The sequence below is a fragment of the Acanthochromis polyacanthus genome, chromosome 15 (assembly GCF_021347895.1).
Source record: "Acanthochromis polyacanthus isolate Apoly-LR-REF ecotype Palm Island chromosome 15, KAUST_Apoly_ChrSc, whole genome shotgun sequence".
Classification (NCBI taxonomy): domain Eukaryota; kingdom Metazoa; phylum Chordata; class Actinopteri; family Pomacentridae; genus Acanthochromis; species Acanthochromis polyacanthus.
The window spans coordinates 22,115,318-22,130,791 of record NC_067127.1 but is presented as its reverse complement, the minus strand read 5'-3'; the positions used below and the strand labels follow the sequence as shown (position 1 = coordinate 22,130,791).

The window sequence follows — 15,474 nt, the reverse complement described above, 5'->3', positions numbered from 1 at the left end:
ATCATATGATCGTCAGCAGGCAGCTGACATAGTGTTCACTTGTTGTCATAGTTACAGTGATGCCATGCCGCTATCTAACAGTGACACAGAAATCCTTAACAAATCCGTGGATCCAGATAAGCCGTATCACATCCAAAATCTAATCACTTGGTCCCTGAAAATTTCATCCAGATCATCAGTCCATTTTTGAGCAATAAACTCACTGTCTCCTGTGGAGCTGGTAACAGTTTACACACAACTAGCCTACAGAAATGAAAGGAAGCTAAATTAGTATTACTGAATAAACTATGCTTTTAAAAATGCACCGTCATCCTGGTATGACTTGCACATTCTGTTGCGTGCGTGTTCCAGGGTTGGATTTGAAAATAGATCTTGGTAGTTAGAGTTTCACTCTGGATGTCTATAAGGTTGTTGTTGCCAAATAAAGAGTCACCTACTGACATTTCTAGCACACATGGTGCAACAATAGCATCTCTTTGGAGTTGTGTTTGGAGTCGTTTTGACTTTAAATTTGGAGGGACTTCTGTCATTTGTTTCCCACTTTTAGCCATTTATTTGTTTTTCAACATTAGTCTTCTTTAGTCATTCGGTGATATCAGGGTTCTCGCCAGGATTTTTTTCACCGTAACGGCAGGCCCTCCTGCACGCGCGCGCGCGCAATAGACAGGAATGCGCATGCGCGCATGCGCAATACACGGGAAAGGGTCAATCGACAGGAAAGTACGGCTGAGGTGGGGAGACATAAATTAACCTAGATAGGCACCCAGTTGATAAAAACAAACGCACATGGCGTTATCTGTCAAAATAATAGCGCAGCGGCCCTAATCACAGTGTTAACCCTTCCTGTTCGGCCCCCGACTGTGGTCAGGAAGCCCGGGGTTAACCCCCTTCACTTCATCAGCAGCCGTAGAGGCAAAGACACAGGAGCCCAGCCGTATCGAAGAACACTGCAGCCTTTATTGTCTATAAACAGTGGCTGAACCGCACAGTGCCGCCAAACCAGCAACTACACACCTTCTCTCCTCCTCCGACTGCCCCGACTGCCCGTCCGTCTCACTCGCTCTCCCCCTCCCTCCCACACACACACACTGCTCTCTCTCCCACTCTCATGACGGAGCAACACACTGTCATAACAACAGCGTAATCTTTGAAATGCGCTGGCGTAGCGGCCCTAATCTTTTAAACTGAGCGTAACTGGCCGTTAAGACTGCGTAACGGCCCGTTAGACAGTGTAACGGGCCGTTATGACAGCGTAACGGCCCGTTACGCTGAAATGCGCTGGCGAGAACCCTGGATATGTGCCACCTCATGGACACTTGAAGGAATGACGCTGGGAACTGAGAGTGGGGACTGAACTCTAAACAAAAGCACCATTTTTTAAATTAATTCAAATATCAATATTTGCCGATAGCATATTGATTCTTGTATTTGACTTCCTAAAACAATGATATCAGCATATTGGTCTTTTGTCTTACCCCTAGATTGCATACTAACTTATCATTGTATGATCCTCAGAGTTCTGTTGCAACACTCATCACCGATTGTCACGTAGACATTCTGTAAGATATTATGAATAACTTCAAAGTCTCAGCTAAATGTTGCAATCCTTATGTGAACAATCATGTCTTCTTGATGACACAAAGCTGCTGTCAGTTGATTGAAACTTTCTGAATGTTACACAAGGGATTTTCCGAGGTAAAGTAGGAGTTACAGATGAATTACCAGATTCGTCTGACGGTTTGTTGGCTACAAAATGTTTCCAGTGTTGAATTGAAACAATGTTTTCAGCCTGTCTTTGAGCCTTACTTGAATCTTTTATAATATTCTTATAATTCCAGCCATATTTGCATTGATCAAAGCTGTAAAAACAAAACTGTATTAATACAGTCATGTTGGATCTCCGTAGCCCGACTTACAATGTTTTGATAAGGGATTACGTTGCTTTTCATAGGTTGCAGAATAACTAACTCACAAGTTCTGTTTGTGTTGTGGTTTTCCTTGTATGTCAGAGAGAAGCATCAAAGCCTCTGATCCACTTCGCCCAGTCATCTGTCTCAGCCTGTCTCATCTCGTCCTCGTCCAGTCAACCTGAAAATTGCACCTTTGGGATGCAGTGACGTGATGTAGACCCTGTAGTACAAACTGCTGCGGGTAAGAGGAGCTCCATCACACGCATGTTCATATTTATTTACTCAAGGCTACTTGTGGCTCATACCGAGTCTCTGATTCAAAGAACTTACAAATCCAAGTCCTGCTCTGAGTCAAATAATTCTGATATATGAGTGTACACTGAGGTAGGTAGTTTATTATAAATCCTTTCACTTTATCATTTCAAAACCTAAAGATGAAACCTAAAAATGACAAAATGTTGCATTTGGAGAGCCACTTTGACCACGAGCGAAGAGTTACGTGGAGATTTCTTGCTTTCAGAACACACCTATGGTGGCATTTGTGTTTTTAAAGCTACAGATTAATAGAGTGTTGCATGGAAATGTATTGTATCTGGAAGAGACATTTCTGTCAGATTACACTTGGCTGTTTATATACTTCTCTTGTAAAAATGTCACATTATAATTGGTGTCAATGACATGCCAGCAGACAGTGCCAGAGAACTCTCCAGGTTGTTCTGACTTGTTGGTCTTTGATAAAAATCAAGAGATTATTTAAAGTTACACTTACACCGTCTTTGTATTTGTTTTAACATCCTTATTCATTAGTGTGATTTATTTCCCCGCTGAAAGCAGAAACAAGGAAGACAGTGATCATTAAATCAAAACAATATCAGCTCGAGAGTTTCGTTTCAAGTGAAGCAGGAGGGGTGCAATTTTTCAGAAATTTGAGATTTATTTATTGGGACTTTTCTTTCTGCTGCAGCATGAAGAGACTGATAACACAAAGAAAACAAAAATCATTGAGGGAATTATTGTTTCTGTTTAATAAATACGATGTTAAATCATACAGTCACTTTGTTTCATGGAAATGTTGTCATGTTTTTAAATCTCTTATAAAAACTCACCTTTGTAGGATCACTGTTAATGTTTAACTGTTGTGTGTGTTTTAAACCTGCTCTCCTTTGTCTGTTTTTGTTTTTATTTCCTGTCTGTACCGTGTCTTTGAGTGCTCAGAAAAGCGCTATACAAATAAAACATTATTATTATTATTTATTACTTGTACTATATAAAAATGGCATAAAACCTATAGTATGACATTCATGCACCCATCCATCCATTATCTATACACCACTTAATCACCATAAAGGGTCCTCCGGGGACTGGAGTATATCCCAGCTGACTTGGCATGAAGGCAGGGGACACCCTGAACAGGTCACCGGTCTGGAAGATTTAGAATCACCAATTAACCTCAGCTTGTTTTTTGACTGTGGGAGGAAGTCGGAGAACCCTGTGGGTTTGGTTTGTCTTTAATGGGAGACACTACAGATGAATCAGGTGACCTTTTTAACTCATAGATATCACCATGAAACTTCCTCAGTTGATTGCATACATTAAGACAATTATTTTTTTTGTGCTGCAAATTTTCTGATTATTTATGTTTACATATGCAAATGAAGTATTATTGCATTAAATATGCACACATTTGCAATAAGATCCAGTTAACTGTGAAGACAAACTAATACTTAAATGTGCTTTTCAAAAGAAAATCTGCATTACAAATTCGAGACATAGGATTGGAAAAGGTGAGAGCGGAGGGTACCGTGGAAGAATATATGTCGAGTTGCATTAAGGATATTGAAGGATTCAGTTTGTTTTGGAGCAAAGATATCACAGGCTATTTGCTGCTCCAGTTTTGACCATATTCACTTTTTAAGATCTTTTGTTTAAAAAAGGTTTTAGTAATTAAGGAAGGATGGAAGATAATTTCATGAATACAAAACAATATAAGCACCTATCATCTTTAATTTTAAATATTTGTAGCATATAAACTGGCAGTGATATTGACAGTAGAAACTTTTCATAGGGTGTCCGGATGGATCCACTATAAATCCCAAAGTGGCAAACAGAAACCGCAAGCATATAACTGAATTTCAGGAATTCTGTTCTGCTGTTGTAGACTGGAGGGTGGTTGAAAACGAGTTGTTTTGTGATTTTGAATGAATGCTGTTTCCATTTTACATTTAGACGCAGCAGTTTTGTCCACTGGATATTGAAAGCTGCATCTGTATGATACAGTAACACTCTTTTCTGCATCCTGAATTTCTTGCATCCTACACAGGACTGGGTTGGAAAGCGTTGGTCTTCTGGGGTCCAGGCTCTCACTGTTCTACTCCAGTGACCACACATAGTTTGCCTCCCTCCCTGCTGCTGTGCTGGTTCAGTGGTCGGTCAGGAGAACTCAGGTGTATCAGCACAGAGAAGGGGGCTACTGGAAGGACTGGCAACGTGCCACACGACTATGGGAGGTCCTGTCTTCACATAAACAGGAACACTCACAGTATATTAAAACTTACAAAGAAAAGTGCCAATTTCTGTTGGACATTTTTTCTGACTTTCAGAGGAGTCACCTTCTGGCATAAGTGTAGATGCAAAATACTTCATATTTGGCAATGAAACTGATGTTTATGGGCAAGAGACTCCTGTCGGCCCCAAACACTCAATTTACATAAGCTTTGTAGAAAAGCATATCGCTCCTCGATCATAGAGAGCATTGCATAACCACCTGAGGAGGCACCATCCTGCCCCAGATCATGTTGTTTTTGTTTGTGTGTACGTGCAAGTTGCCAGACTCCCCCTGTTGCCATGATGAGTGCCATTAGGCACACCAGTCTTTCTCTATTTAGACTGTAGTTCATACATTGCCCTGCCCTTGATAAAAATCTCACATCTACGTGTGTGTGTGGCCAGAGGTTGTCTCTGTATCAGAGGCAAGGTAAAGAAAGGACAGCTAAGTTCTAGCTATCGCTTTACTTTCTATCGCAGCAGCATCGCAGGCATATTTGGTCTAAATCCCTCAATGCTGAAGGATGTTGAGACATTCATAGTGGTTTAATGATGGTGGATAAAGAAATTGGTGTCATTTGGTGAAAGGTGACACACATCAGCTGTATGTGTGAGAGGGAATCCCCATGTCTTTTCAACTGCACAGTTCTTAAAGCATGTCTGTTGTCACGTAGAGCTCAGGACGTGCCAGTAAAATTCTGGGCGCTGTTCTCTGCCGTTAATTACGAGGAGGGGCAGCCAAATCCTCTGAATCCAGAGTAATAACCTCCTTTCTCTGATGGCCTAAAGACTCACCTGTCCCCATGGTTTAGACTGCTGCAATCCTGGCCTGACCCCAAATTAGTCATGAAGAGGAGCAGACTTGACAAACATACACACACATCCACAGAGATGAACACCCCAACTCTACCAACTTTCACCAGCACGTTACTGGTGAGAGCACATTCTTTAAACCAGTGGAAAAATAAAACAGATCAGTTAAGTGTTGTGCTCCAGCTATGAGGAGGTTAGAAGGTGTCTCGAGAAGTGACACCTTTAGTAATTGGCCTTAGCATGGGATTCCTGCCCAGCTGAGAGATAGCGTGTGACTGAGCAGCCATAGCCACCCACACAGATAAAAGAGGAATGGTGTCATGAAGGCAAAGACACCAGGCCTCACCAGTCCTTCATATGCTGAACTTTCTTGGAAGAGTCACACACAGACTGCTGGGGAAGTAATTTGTCTCTTTTTTCACCTCCCCCTCCACATGAGAGGGGAAATTCCATCTTTACACTTGTAGGAGTTTGCTCTTCACACATGCACTGTTTATGTTTCGCTTCCCTTTTAAAAGTTATGGGTAATAAAAATGTGCTCATTTGCTGCACGTCTGTCATTTAAACGAGCGTACCCTTCGCATGCAAGCAGCAGGTGTTGTTTGTTCTGATAGATAATATCAGGTTCGGTCTCTCCCACCGTTTCTTGATTTATAGTTTATCTTTGGCTTTTTTTCCCCAAGGTAATTGAAATAATTGGGTCAAGTCTCTCTTAAAGACACAAGCACCTCAGCCGCAACCAGAACGCTCTGAGGTAGTGTGAGAAAGGGTTGTTGTGATTTCTGACTGGGTTTGGAACAGTAGTGCAACACGCCTGCACACAGTTGCGTGTGAACCTCAGGCTTGCTGCCAGATGAGAGGCTGAGTTAAAAGACAGGTTGCATAAGAACTGAGATATGTTTGTATCTTGAAAGAGTGTGTGTCATGGGATGTCAGTTGAAACTAATAGTATGCATGGTGAAGAGCAGTGTTAAAAGAAATGCAGAACAAATGACACACACTATTGTAATCACATTACATTTATCTGTAATGCGGTAATCGAAAACATTACTCCTAAGTACAGTGATCACATTACAGTTACTGATCAGTTACAGTTACTACTTGTCATGTTTTTTTCCTGACCTTCTGCCACTGTCACCTTCATTCTCCAGCTGAAGCTCTCGGTGGGCTGGTTTGATCTGCTTTGCTGCTAGCTTTGCAGCATAAGAGTATATTAACAGGGGAATGGAGGGCATAATACATTGCAATTTTCTTTTGTTTTGTTTTTCACATTTGTTTAGATACATACATCACTAAAACTATTTGGAACACACACATTTGTAGCATTTCCCTTAACTCAATTTAACTCATCCATCCATTGCCTATACACCACTTAATCCTCATTAAGGGAAAGGCTTGTTGACAACACGTGTTGTTGTAAATTTACTCTTTCAAATAAATAGCCTCCTAACCCCCTGGAAACCAGCACTTGTCCTGTTTTCGCTCCTCGGCGACCCTAGACAGCCGGTTGTAATGTTTTTTGAGCAACACACCATACTATGACGTTTTTACAGTGAAGGTTCTACTATGAAACCAGTTTGACATGTTCGGGCGTTCTTTGTGTGAAAATTCAGAGATTTCAGGTATCAGAAGGTGGTTTTCAACTTTCTTTGTTAACTTTCTGCTTCAAGGCATCGTTTCTTTCAGTCAGTGCTCATATGATGATGCTGCCTCAGCCAATGACCGGCTCGACAGGAAGTGCTAACAGCTTCATTAACATGAGAATGCTAGTCTCTTTTCAACGTCTGCCAGTTCGTTTGTAACCCTTTGAGTGGCAAAATAAGTGAGTAGAGATGCTGAGGATATTGTTGGAGTGTGTATTTGTAGTCACCATGATATATTTGCAGTCTTGTGAGTGTCAGTCTGTTATTACGTTCACAATAATAGTCGCAAAGCTCTGAAGCTTTCTCTTCATATCGTCTTCCACCTGGACTGGTTTGGTTGGGAGCATGTGCAACAAACATGTGAAAAACTGCACTTTAACATCAATGAATGACACTGAAGTTTAATCTCTACATAAATGAGCCTGGATGTGCTGCTCTGTCATTAACTCCAAAGTTTAGGGAAAGTTCAAACAAAAGAGGAAAGTTCAGATAAGACTTGACAATGAGCTTATTCTGAACAAACATCTCAGACTTTCTGAGCTTCAGCACCTCTAGCAAGATATACTAACAACAAGCAACTCAAGAGACCCAGAAGGTGGAGAGAGTTAGCTTTAGCTGAGCCAAAGAACATGTGGGACGCTAACCGAGAAAACATTTCAGACTTTTCTCTGTGAATTCTGGGAAATAATTTCCTATTTAATGACAGAGCTACACATCTGAACTTAGTCTCATTAAAAAGAACTCAAATTCAGTGTCATCCATGTATATTAAAGTGCAATTACCCAAAATGTTTGTTGCATGAGCTCCAACAAAACCTGTCCAGGTGAAAGGCCACTTTGACAAACAGGAAGTGGAAGATTCTAATCAGATTTATAGAAGGGGGGACCGGACTGTACTAAGTGTGGTCGAGTATAGAGAGGTGTTTTGTGAGTTTTTAAGGCTGATAATGATTATTAGTGAGACATTTGGAGCAGATACTTTCATTTTACTTTCATTTGCAGTAAATGAAAGTATTTAAAATCTTGGAGTTAAACTTAGATGAACACAAACTCTAACAGAAAACTTTGTTGATACATTTTTGTTTTGTTTCCAGATGTTACGTTGAAGGAGTTTCATTCGCGACGTACAGTTGTGCTCATAAGTTTACATACCCTGGCAGAATTTATAAAATATGCTCCATTCTTTAATGAAAACATCAATGATCAGAGCAAACACAATTGCATGACAATAAATAGCTTTGTCTGAACACCAGTCCTAAATGAAAGAAAAATGTTTCCATTAACAAACATATTTGCTTAAAAAATAAAGGACAATATTTCACAAATTTGGCCAGGGTATGAAAACTTATGAGCACAACTGTATAACCAATCAAATCACTCCAGAAGACAGAGCGACCACAGGTAGATAAAGGTTCAGAGCCAAAGTAGCGCCCTTTTTAAATGTATTCATTACCATAAATCGGTAAAAACTAAAATACTGATAATCAATAAATCAGTCAGCCCACAGTTACTACAATTCTACAATGTATGTCTCTTTCCTTTGACTTATTTTTACAATATACTATGTATATGATGCCATTTTTTCATCCCAAAGGCTATACTATGATGTTTTCTCATCTATGCTACACTATGCTACTCTGTTTGTTCTGGTCCTGGGCCGCTGCACTCCTCCTCTGTTGTTTTCTGGATTGTACTCAGCTGCATGTCTTCGTCCACTCGGCCTCCGTTGACTCGTCCCACCTGCCGTCTCTGGAGCTGAAGCTGGATTGGAACAGACCAAAGTACAGTCCAATCACGATGCCAGCTGCCTCTCAAAAGGCTCCTTCATCTGGCGGCACTTCTTCTGAGGGGAAGCTGAGCTTCAGCAGAACTTTGGCGATGTGTTCCAGTGGTTGGTGGATGTTTGGGATGTGGGGAGATAGAGAGGGACCTTTGAATTGTTCAGAAAGGAAAACAGGGAAGCCATTGGTAGTTTTAGTTTAGGGTGCCACTGCGGTGTGTTTTTGGATTTTAAGAGGTGAACAGGAAGACGTTTTTTTCATATTGATGATCTTTTACATTCTTCCTGGTTGGAATGCCCATCAATGTCAACATGAAGTTCACTTTTAGTTCTGTTTATTTATTTTTATTTTGCTAACAGCCATTTGCTTTTAACCCCCTCACATGATGTGTTGTTGTAAACTTACTTTTTCAAATAAATACTCGTCTAACCCTCTGGATACCAGCGTTTGGACTGTTTTTGTGTTGCTCCTCACCTACTTCAGACAGTCGGGACAAAACAACGTTTTGTGGACCAAAAGCTATACTATGACGTTTTTAGAACGACCTGCTATACTATAGGCTTTTTTAATTGACATATTACCATGACCTTTTTTTTTTGTTCTAACAAATTATAAGAATTTGAACAGTTTTAAAAAATTACTATACTTTTACTTGTGCATTGAACTATTATTCTATGGCACTTTTTATACCACATATTACACTGACGTTTTCCTGAATGACATACTATTTTGACAACATACTGCACTATGACATTTTTTGAACCACATATCATACATGACGATTTTAAGGCAACATCCTATCATTTTGCACTTTTTGAACCACATAATAATAAGTTGCTTTTTTTGCCGACATGCTATGAACTACAGGCCATACTATGTTATTCTTGAAAAGTATGCTATATTTTGACATTTTATGAACTACATCCTATACTATGGCGTTACACACACAGTGCTTTGGTTACAAGTTAATTTATAATCTCAATTTTTTTTCTGTTTTGTTTTTTGACAGGAGTACCACAGATCTGAATGTGAACACCGTTGACACCCACCTGAGGGAGACGCTGCCAAAGATCTCCAGGCTGCTTGGTCGTGATCTTTCTGCTCCAGAACATCTTCATCAACTACGTCTTCTTTTGAAGAGGCCCTCAGATGCTGCAATCTCTGACCTTAAGGAGGAACTGCTACTTTCACTCTGTAACGAGATGGCGGTTATTTTAAAGACCCAGCTCCTGGCGGCTTTGAGCAAAAATTCAACATCCATCAAAACGGAACTGCAGACAGTTAAATCTGAGCTGTCGGTCAGTATTTCAAACATCAAGTCTGACCCGGGTGTCCAAAAGCACGCTGTGGGTGAAACAGAAACTTCAGTCTCCACATCACCAACGACATTGTCACACTCAAAAGCAGAGCACCTGTCTGCTGAACTTTTAAAAGCGGACTATAAGGGTGAAGAATGTGAGCAGTGGAACAAAAGTGATCAGAAAGAAGTCACTTTCTTTTTTCTTTTCTTTCTGGTTGACTTGATGCTGTCAGATGCAGATGTTGGAGCAGATTCTGATCTTCCAGGATAAAAAGCTGCTTTTCCTTCATAGTAGGGCTGGGCGATATGGCCAAAAAATAAAATCTCGATTTTTTTAGTCATCTTGGATGATTACGATTTTAATCGATTTTTGTTGTTTCTTTGCGATCTGTTTGCTATTGCTAGTGCTAGCCATAGGGTTGCCACCTTTCAGAAACGAAAACAAAGGACACCCACCACGACTCCTCGGGGCCACAGTTCAGTAAAATTGAAAAGACATTGACTAACTCATTCAATAACTCATTAGATATAGGTTGTCAAAACATAAACGATGCCTCTTTTCCATCGTTGTAAGGCAGACAATGTGCTACAAGCCCAGTTTTATCAAAGTAGCTGTCTATCAAGCTGCAGGAATAACACTGGTGTCAACTGGAGCCAGTTGAAGGCTGCAGTGATTCTGTTGACACAACAGTGTATCAGAGTGAGGTTATTGAATATTTGTGTCTCTCTTCGCTGTTGCAGCAGTTTTGCAATTTGCAGGCGGTCCCTGTTCACAGCCGGCTGCTCATAGACACCAATGTCATTTCTGCAACTTGAAAGACAGCTACTTTTGATAAAGCTGGGCTTATATAGATTATATAAGGTTATAACAGCTGCCTTATAACGATGGGAAAGAGGCATCATTTATGTTTTGACAACCTATATCTAATGAGTTATTGATGCTGGAACTCTGAATCTGTGAATATCTTTCCAACTTTATTGAACTCAGGGCCACTACCACCCAAGGAGTGGTATATTTAATTTTGAAAAAAGCATTTAGTCATACTTAAAGCTTTAAGTGCTTTATTAACACAAAACTAAGATGTGGAATCATTTTAAACAGTGAAACCATACTAATAAAATGTAATGGCCAACCAGTGTGTAATACTGGATTGTTCAAAAACTGAATGCAGAATACTGGACAAAGAAATTCTCTACAGATATTTTTTCCATCTAAATCTTTTCTTAACACAATGAATGTATTAACTTATTTATGTGTGTATGAATGTATTTACTGACTTATTTATTCAGTACCGTTAACATATCAGAGTTCTGAGTGAGTTTTTATTTAGATAGGCAAAGGTCATTTATTGATCACATATAGGCTATTAAATAAATTATATTTAAAAAACAAAAGCATTTAAAATACTATTAAACAACTTAGGCATTTATTCAGTCACTAAAATACTGTAGAGTCTACGGCCACATTAGTCGCACTACGTATAATCATCCTCTGGTAAATTCACAACCATGTACTGATGTCTCTTACCAAAGGGACTTCAGGAGATGATTAGATGATGATAAACTGTGACCTGCTCATTGAGTTCTCTCTGTTCTCATGTTTCTTACATGTTGGTCTCCTGATGCTGCTTTACTTCAGCTAGTCTATGAGCAACAGAAACCACAGTTTGCCCTGTACCTATTGCCAGGGTTCCAGTCTTCCCACTCACGCCTGTGCTTTTGAAAATGCTTTTGCTTCTTTGGACGTGGTGGAGTTTCGGGTGTAGACATTTTTAAACACGCAGGAGCAGCAGCGTCTGTAACCAGGAAACCCGCAGCAGAACTGGCAAACAGACCTGCTGGACCTCGCATCGGGTCCTCGCTACATAGGTCTGAGGAAGATGAAACTGGCTGCCCTTAACATTTCCTGTGTTTTATTTTGTTTATTATGCAGTTTTGATGCGTGTGTGACAGACATGTATGGGACATTTATGAAAATACGGAACGCTACAATTAATTGTCAAATAAAGGACGATTCCGTATTTTAAGGAACGGGTGGCAACCCGAGCCATGCTGCACTCCCGTAGCTGCGGGCACTCTTCCCATTCTTTAGGATGCCTCTGCCGGAAGTGCTGAAAGAGGTTAGTTGTGCTGCTACTCTTCGTTTTCACAGTACTTTTGCAAACCTTGCACATGACTGTAGTTTGCTCTGTGTCAGTCTTGTCAAAGCCGAACCACTTCCATATAATCGATGTAACATGAGGCTCTTTTCTCGCGACCACAACTCTTCGTCTGCTGTTCTGTCCGCCATGACGGGGGTGTGAGTGTTTTGGCGGAAGGAGATGAGAGGTGGAAGCAAACGCCAGTGCACAAGTCGTGAAAGGCAGAAGAAGAATCTGTATTATATATTTAAGCTCGCCTCGATTTTACGATTTGGCAAATTTTCAAATCGTCAGGTTTTAAAAATGCGAATTAATCAAATTAATTCGATTTATCGCCCAGCGTTCTTCATAGACTTTTCAGGAAAATATTGTCTCAGGTTTTCTCTGCTATTGATATTTTTATTATCTGTGATTATTTCTTTATTGTAAAATAAAGTTGGAGTCATAAAGACTCATTTAGTTATTTTACTCCTGAAATCTTTGACGTAGCAGTACTAAACTTCCATTTTCCTTCTTGTACTTCTGATACTAGAACTAAACGTGTCTTCAACACGGATCATCTGGTTTTAATGAATCAGCAGCAACATCACAACAACAAATGAAACAATATTCAACAAATTCATGAAACTGACGTCATTTAAAACTATTTAAAAAAGTCTGTTTTAGTGTCGAATTAAAGCTGCTTACTGACAACTAAAACATTAACGTTACTGTTTTAATCACATTTACACACGTGGACAAAATTGTTGGTACCCCTCAGTTAAAGAAGGAAAAACCGACAATTCTCACTGAAATCACTTGAAACTCACAAAAGTAACAATAAATAAAAATTTATTGAAAATTAAATAATCAAAAACAGCCATTACTTTTGAATTGTTGATTAACATAATTATTTTAAAAAACAAACTAATGAAATAGGGCTGGACAAAAATGATGGTACCTCTATAAAAGATTGAAAACTATTTGACCAGAGTGACATGATTAACTCAGGTGTGTCATTTAATTGACATCACAGGTGTTTCCAAACTCATAATCAGTCAGTCTGCCTATTTAAAGGGAGACAAGTAGTCACCCTGCTGTTTGGTGAAAAGGTGTGTACCACACTGAACATGGACAACAGAAAGCGAAGGAGAGAATTGTCCCAGGACATCCGAAAAAAAATTATAGACAAACATCTTAAAGGTAAAGGCTATAAGACCATCTCTAAACAGCTTGAAGTTCCTGTGACAACAGTGGCTCATATTATTCAGAAGTTCAAGACCCACGGGACAGTAGCCAACCTCCCTGGACGTGGCCGCAAGAGGAAAATTGATGACAAATTGAAGAGACGGATCGTTGGAATTGTATCCAAAGAGCCCAGAGCAACCTCCAAAGAAATTAAAGGTGAACTCCAAGGCCAAGGTACATCAGTGTCAGATCGCACCATTCGTCGTTGTTTGAGCCAAAGTGGACTTCATGGGAGACGACCAAGGAGGACACCACTGCTGAAAAAAACTCATAAAAAAGCGAGACTGGAATTTGCAAAAATGCATGTTGACAAGCCACAAAGCTTCTGGGAGAATGTCCTTTGGACAGATGAGACCAAACTGGAGCTTTTTGGTAAGGCACATCAACTCTATGTTCATAGACTCAAAAAGCAAGCATACGAAGAAAAGAACACTGTCCCTACGGTGAAACATGGAGGAGGCTCAGTAATGTTTTGGGGCTGCTTTGCTGCATCTGGCACAGGGTGTCTTGAAAGTGTGCAAGGTACGATGAAATCTGAAGACTATCAAGGCATTCTGGAGAGAAATGTGCTGCCTAGTGTCAGAAAGCTTGGTCTCAGTCGCAGGTCATGGGTCTTCCAACAGGACAACCATCCAAAACACACAGCCAAAAACACCCAAGAATGGCTGAGAGAAAAGCGTTGGACTATTCTAAAGTGGCCTTCTATGAGCCCAGATCTGAATCCCATTGAACATATGTGGAAGGAGCTGAAACATGCCATTTGGAGAAGACACCCATCAAACCTGAGACAACTGGAGCTGTTTGCTCATGAGGAGTGGGCCAAAATACCTGTTGACAGCTGCAGAACGCTCATTGACAAATACAGAAATCCTTTAATTGCAGTGATTGCCTCAAAAGGTTGTGCAACAAAATATTAAGTTATGGGTACCATCATTTTTGTCCAGCCCTATTTCATTAGTTTGTTTTTTTTAAATAATTATGTTAATCAACAATTCAAAAGTGATGGCTGATTTTGATTATTTAATTTTCAATAAATTTTTATTTATTGTTACTTTTGTGAGTTTCAAGTGATTTCAGTGAGAATTGTCGGTTTTTCCTTCTTTAACTGAGGGGTACCAACAATTTTGTCCACGTGTGTAAGTTTCCTGAACGTTATATTAATGTCAACCAGCCACAGTTTTATGAACTTAATGAACCAGATTACAGGAACACAACACACTTCAGCTGCTGACAGTAAACAACACCAACATTGTTAGCTTGATGCTACATTTAGCTGCTAATTAGAACTGGTCAGCTAGCTCAGTTAGCATCGCTAATTCACATTATAGCTAATATTCACTGGATGCTAACTCTCTTCTCTGGTCAGAGAGCGGAAATTTTCAGCACAAACAAGGCTGCTCATGGGGGTGTAGGTGCGAAAAGTATGCAATTTTTCACATGGAACAGCACGGACTTCTACGCAGCAAGCATAAAACAAGCATTACGTGTCCTGAGAAACGGCCACAGTCTTCTTACCACAAAGGTACAAAGCTGCTCGTCTTCTCCTCTGACATCAGAAAACGTCTTCAAAGCTTCTTCAAATCCAAACCAAACACAATCGAAAGATCAAACCAATGTCATTGCTGCATTCATTGGCACCAATGAATGAATTGAACGAAATTTTTCGGGGGGGGGGGGGCACACTGGTGGTCAGTCAGGTCACAGGGGCACTGCCCCCCCCCCCACGTGGCCCAACAGAAGATCCGCCACTGGTGGTTAGCACTGCTGCCTTGCTGCTGGAAGATCCCCGGTTTGCACGTTCTCCCTGTGCATGTGTGGGTTTTCTCTCCAGGTACTTCGGCTTCCTCCCACAGTCCAAAAACATGCTTAGGTTAAATGGTAACTCTAAATTGGTGTGGACGGAAGTGTGATAGTTTGTCTGTATATGTAGGTCTGTGATAGACTGGTGGCGCTGTCCAGGCTGTCCCCTGCCTTCACCATAAGTCATCTAGGATAAACTCCAGCAATCCAGATCCTACTGAGGATTAAGCAGTGTACAGATCATGGATGGACCATTTCTATCTTAATTAAACAGCGCCATCGCGAGGAAAACATTAACAATAGCTGATAGCTATTC

The 15,474-nt window shown here is 40.4% G+C and overlaps 1 long non-coding RNA gene across 1 annotated transcript; it reads right to left on the bottom strand.

Annotated features, from left to right (window-relative positions):
• Nucleotides 1-2,911: 2,911 nt before the first annotated feature.
• Nucleotides 2,912-15,394, bottom strand: LOC127537486 (uncharacterized). The gene is made up of 3 exons (XR_007947144.1): nucleotides 14,874-15,394; nucleotides 9,740-9,882; nucleotides 2,912-8,839 (listed from the first exon to the last, which is right to left on the bottom strand). It is a non-coding gene; the product is annotated as an uncharacterized LOC127537486 (long non-coding RNA).
• Nucleotides 15,395-15,474: the final 80 nt, after the last annotated feature.